Source organism: Apis dorsata, unplaced genomic scaffold, assembly GCF_000469605.1.
Source record: "Apis dorsata unplaced genomic scaffold, Apis dorsata 1.3 scaffold_78, whole genome shotgun sequence".
Taxonomy (NCBI): domain Eukaryota; kingdom Metazoa; phylum Arthropoda; class Insecta; order Hymenoptera; family Apidae; genus Apis; species Apis dorsata.
Window position 1 is genome coordinate 11683 of NW_006263376.1, and position 6365 is coordinate 18047.

Below are 6365 nucleotides of genomic sequence, written 5' to 3' on the forward strand. Positions count from 1 at the left end.
TTGCATGCACGAAACCATATAAAGCCTCCAAGAGACTATTTTCACTTTTTTTTCTGCGAGATTTTATAGGCAAATCGGTGTCAGACCTTGACGAGTGGAAACTTTTCAGGTTGGCCTATATATACGTGGCTACTTTCCCCATGATCGTAAATCCAATCTCATCTTGATTTATTGGTTTCACGAGTGAATGAACATGGAAATTAACATGCGTACTTCTAATCGATCTTTCGCACATCTATTTTACTTGAAAATTATCATAGACAAATTAAAGATACGATTCAATTAAAATTTCTTTCTTCTATTTCTTTTAAATTTAAATATAAAATGAATATGTAACAAATTAAAATAAAAAATAAAAAATAATTCGTTTTAATCGCTAACATTTGAAAATACAATATTTTCATTAAAAATTAAAAGAATTGATCCTTAAAGAAGCAGTTTTTGCAAGATTCGATATCAACTCATAAATATCGTTCGTTATCTATCTATTAATTTCATTCTCGACAAAGTCTTCCTCGAGATAAGTCTTTTATAGGGCATAACGAAATAAATTTTCACACATACAACTATCAAATCTTTTATAACCGCTCTGGAAGCGATAAAGTAAAATAAGAGATGAACGAAAAATATTAATTGCTACATAACTGGTTCCTCGTTTGAAAACAATAAATACCGAGTTTATACAAGTTCAGATATCGAAAATTGATTTTACGTAATTATCGTGTTTCTGACTGCAACGTTATGAAGATAAAACTGATTATCAGAATCAAAACACTACAAATACAATTCAGTATCCAGTGAAATAAATCAGAGGGTTGAGCATCGCTCGTCGATATTAACGCGAGCTCGGCCATGATGAAGAAGAAACTTTAACATTTTACGTTAATAAACAACCGCTTCGAGATCGCGTAAAAATGCGAGCACACGTATAAATACGTAGAATTTATCAATATGCGGGAGAGTCGGATTTCGAAATTAGCTTGCGGATGGGTGGCTACGATTTTAAACCGCGGCAAGAGGCAGTCAGAGTCGGTTGTCACGATACGATTTCGACAGGCACAGCTGCACATCCAGAACAAAACATGTATTCTCCATTTTGCTGTCGAATATTCAGAGAGGCTTTTAACAATTCATCAATGCCAACAACGCCAGGATTTACCGGTAACCCTTACCACGACATTTTACGATTTTCCTGTCAACTACCCGCCAGAATCTATGACAGACGTGTCGATCATAAAACGAATCGATCTATTTGCTCATAATTTCATGAAAATCCGATGGCCAGCAATTTTTTCGTATCAATTTTTTCATAAATGGTAAAAATTTGTAATTCCTAATTCGTCTCGACAAACGAAATCACGTTATACATCACAACTTTATATATTGTGAAGATGAAAACATGCTTTTCACGAATTCTTTGATAAAGAAAAATAATATACGATTGATGAAAATGTATCCAAATATTTTTCCCTAATTATTTCTACTTTCGATAAAGCAACTTTACATCTTCGTTGAAGAAATTGCAGCACGCTTGCAATATGTACGAATTGTGTGGAACAATAATAAGTGGCTGCGAAAATTGCTTCAATTCGCACGGAAACACCTTACACGAACAAAAATACACACGGATTGTGACGACACGAAACGAAATGGGTTATTATCAGGATAACGTGGCGGTATATAATTCACTGTCGTCATAAAAGACGTGTTTTGCCCAAAACGGACACAAAGTATTTCTAGAAAAGAATCTCCTCAAAAGAGAACAAATCCTGGCCAGTGAATTTTGCCAAGTTTCTCTAACTCCTATAGTATCACCCTGTTGCGCGACCACCAACCAGTTTCTCTTGCAACTAAGATTTAAAAATTTAAAACTGAAAAATTGAATGTTAAATACATATAATTCTTCTTTCTTCAACGAGGGAAAATAAAGTATTTAAACTTCTTACTTCTCCAATTAATTATCTTCCAATTTGATTGAGATAGAATTAAAAAAGAAATCCGTGACAGTTGTTAAAACTCACGACAAATCCTGAAAATTATCGAAACCTTTCCACGACCTAAAATAGAGGAGATATCAAACTTGAGTTAGAGAGTTAATCAGAAATTGCTGCGACGAAAGTTTCGTCTAACATTAATACCGGTTCACAAATACGTATATACCAATCAGGATGACAAATGCAAGTCAGAAACAGATTTGGGTTCGGCGAAATGTAGTCCATAAAAACATCAGAACCGGGTCCTGCAAGGATAGCAGGCACTGATACCGGTTGATTAATTAAGTAGCGCTATAAGTCTGTCATGCTGTAGGAAAGTAGTTTCGTTGCGATGATAGAATGGATCTGCCGGTAGCAGGTACCTGTAATTCAAAATAATCACGGGAAGACGTTCGATCAATTCTCGATAGGATAGACGAGGCCACCATCCTCGACGAATTTCCAATAGACATTTAATTATCCGAGACAACGAATGGCAGTGCCTTTAAATTTCGCAGATGCGAAGCAACCCTTGCCTAACTCGTACATCCGTACTTGTCGAGCCTTTGACGTTGATATTCAACAGAGATACACATCGACACTGCTACAATACGAATCTCTTTGTAATTCGTCAACGAGGGAAAGAACGTAGGGGGTTTGATTGATGACAACGGTCTATGAGATTTTTCTCCTCTGTAATGAAACGACCCGATCGAACGAGCAGAGTCAAGATGATCAATTAAATATAATCCAATAATAGAATTTCTTCCAAGTTGAATGAACTGAAATATTAATTTATTAACGTTCGAATAAGATTAAATTTTTAGATTACAAGAGACAATTATTCCTATATATTAGATAAAAACTATTAAACTTTATTTACTTTCTTCTCGCTTTTGATTCTAAACTTCCGATCAAATTCTTTCATTCATTCATATATATATATAAAACAAGCACGAAAGTTTCCCCAGATAGAAAAGAATCGTGAGTTAAGAGAAAAGAGGATAATACCTTGGCGGAATACAGGATGTAGGAAAGTTTTCTCGTGTGGCAAAACTTTAATTATTCATTACAGACTTTAAAACTTTGCTTATTCCTTCGGAAACGCAATGTACCAACTATTTCTCGCAGTGCGAATATAAAATATCTATCAAAAAAGGAATAAAATATATAAGATAGTTATATTATATAAGATAGTGTTTAATTTAAAAAATATTTTTTTGATCATTCGACCAACTGATTTCTCCTAATGTCCATGAATTCTGTGTTCCGTGTATGAAAGTATATGCACGGTGCTTCGTTACGCGAGGAATATCATGAAAACTGAAGAGATGCGAGATATATTTTCTTTTTCATTCCAACGTTGACGAGCTGACAGGAAAAGAAGGAGGGAGCGGAGAATCTCGACTAACGAGGAAAATCGGGGCCATGAAATTCAGGCAAATACAAATAGGAAAGAGGGAACGTTGGAGGAAGCTGGCACGCTTCGAATGCTTCGGCATCTGGTTTGACCTGTCTCTCGGCATCCGACGTAACCTGTAAGAATGAAGTGCCACTGCTCGCCGCCCGGAAACGAATGCAGAATCCGCAAACTGCACGCTGCCCAGAATGATGAATGAAACGTTACTCCGGGAATAACGTGCACGAGAGAAAGACCGTCCACTCACGGTTGTTCGCATTGCGAAAGATGGGTCACAATTTTATGTCGGCTTTCGGGAGCATGTTGAAAGATTTCATCTGTAAAATCAAACTGTCTAAATATCGTTGAAAAATATGTCAATTTTGTTGTATGTGTAAATTATAACAATATATGTGAGTAAATATATTTATGGAATTGTGCAATATTTAATTAAAGATAATAAAATAATGCATATTATTATATACGTATTTATATATAAAATTTCAAGTAATATTCAAATGATATACTAAACAATTTTAAATGAATATTATTAATAATAATGAATATATCTATCATCATAATATATACTTGCGTATTAAAAAATTAATATCAACTTATATTACCAAAATATGATGCAGTTCTTGATAATTATTATAACAACATTTCTTTGTATATATTAATATCAACTCTTAATATCTTTATATAGAATACATTGTCAATATATAGAATACATCACGTATTACAACTTTGACATGTCTATCAATGTATTACAACAAAAATATTTTAATTTTTCTTAAAGACTTGTTAATAATACGAATAAACACACTATTGTATAAAAAAACACATCGATTAAAATCGATTAAAATTACTAATAATTATTATTAAACTTCTTAATAACTTCTAATAAATTAAATAAATTTCTAAATATATTTCCAAAATAAAATTAATCGAGTAATAGCTATCTCTTGAACACTTGAATTTTGTATAGAAGACATTTTGCAAGGAGAACAAATAATGGGAAAAAGGTAGAAATAGGATAAAAATTATGGAATCAGCGCCATCTCTAGAATATCATAAATAAAACACATATAAAACATATAAAAAGAACAAAAAAATAATAGGATAGAAATAAGATAAAAATTGACCTTCAGCGCCATCTCTTGAATGCCAAAGATTTAATTCGCAAATTTACAAAATTCATAGTTTTAAATTATACACATAATCGAGTACGCATAACTTTGACACGTCTAAATAATACGACGGCCGAAACAAAACTATTCTCATCTAATTCTGCAATGAAAATCGAACGCAGTAGATATATTGATAATAGCGCAAAATTATTTATAAATATTAAACGAATTTTTTTTAATATAAAATATTTATAATTTTCTATTAATAATTTATAATTTACTAATATAATATAATGATTCATAATATTGTAATATATTAAATTAATTTAAAATAATAATTTATTTTAAATAAACTTTAACATAAATTTAATTATAAATAAATAAATAATTAAAAAATTATTAAATAAAAGAATTTATTATTTTTATCAATATAAAATAAAAAATTAATTATTGCGAGATCGTTTGATGAAAAATATATATATCTATTGGAACAATGAAAATGCTTGTTATTCTATTTATATTTTAAAAAATTGTATAGAAATAGAATAGAATAATTTTTAAATCTTTATAATGTTAAAAATGATATAGCAAAATTGTAAAGATATTTACAAACATTCTAATAATAAGACAAAAGATATGTTGGATAATATTTGTATTATTTAATTCATTTGTAATTTATAATTTATTCTTATTATTTTATTGATAAAAGATTAATCTTAACATAAAAATTACATTTGTATATTTTATAAATTATTTCTTTTACAATTATTAATATATAACAAATTATTTAATTATTTTTTCCTTACTTTAGATTTTAAATTAAATCATTCATATTAAAATAATACAAATTAATACTGAAACATCAATATTCGCTTTTCTTCTGCAATTGTTCATAGTGAGATATAAATTCTACATTTGGTATCCCTGCGAAAAAGGCATGCTGTCTCAAAACGGCAATAAAATGAAATAAAACTGAGGTGCAAAAAAATTTTATTTAACTATACAGCATTTAGGTAGTGCAAAATATCCAAATTAATAAATTAGTTAAATATTTGATGACATGCTGGCACTATGTTTAATATTATTTTTATAGACTAAAGTATAAAGCAAGTTTTATATTGATGTTGACTTTTTACTGTGAGAAATACATTTCTGATACAATTGTTCTAGTGGTTCGTTGAACAAGGTAGGGAGGGTCTTTTCAATTTATTATACATTTGTATATTTCATTATAGTATGATAATCATTTATTCACATTTCTACAAGCATTTAATGTTATGATGCGACTCATATCGCAGCAGAAAATAATTTGCATATATAAGCTGTGTAATTATTTAACTTGGTTCATCTATTTTTGTATTAAGGACAAAATTCAAAATCAGTACATCTTAAAAAATATATTAATAATTCTTAGGTATTTATTTGCGACATCACATGTACAAAGCGGTTAAAGCTAAAGTGAAAAACATCGAAAAATTGCAATATACTCCGATTAATTGCCGAACCTAACCTCAAACTTGATCTTTTAAGACTGAAAGGAAATGTCATTTATGTCAGTATAAACTAGCTATATTACGGATTCTTTAAATCTTCTTAATCTTTTATATAACTTACGTTGTTGCTGCGTGGTAAGTAACTTATTCACATTTTTTTTATATTACTTTATTATATCTCTAAGTTACTTTCATGTGTCTTTTTTTACAATATCTTTTATGATTATTCTGTAAATTTTTATTTTTTATTTTTGTAATCAAATAAAATTAAAACTATCTTTATAAAAAAAAAATATCTATATATCTATATATATAAATTAAAATTAATATATATGTATGTATATATTATATATATATATAATTATATATA

General features: G+C 29.3%; 1 protein-coding gene across 2 annotated transcripts in view; it reads left to right on the forward strand.

Moving 5' to 3' along the window:
* The first annotated feature begins 5407 nt into the window (after positions 1 to 5407).
* The window catches only part of LOC102677093 (DCN1-like protein 5), a 2654-nt gene continuing 1696 nt past the window's right edge, over positions 5408 to 6365 (forward strand). The window contains exons 1-2 of one of the 2 annotated variants that reach the window (XM_006610772.2): positions 5408 to 5688; positions 5917 to 6130. The gene's annotated coding sequence lies outside the window, so the exon portion shown is untranslated. Of the gene's footprint in view, positions 5829 to 5916; positions 6131 to 6365 lie in introns of both variants that reach the window. The other variant, XM_006610773.2, reaches the window with a different exon arrangement.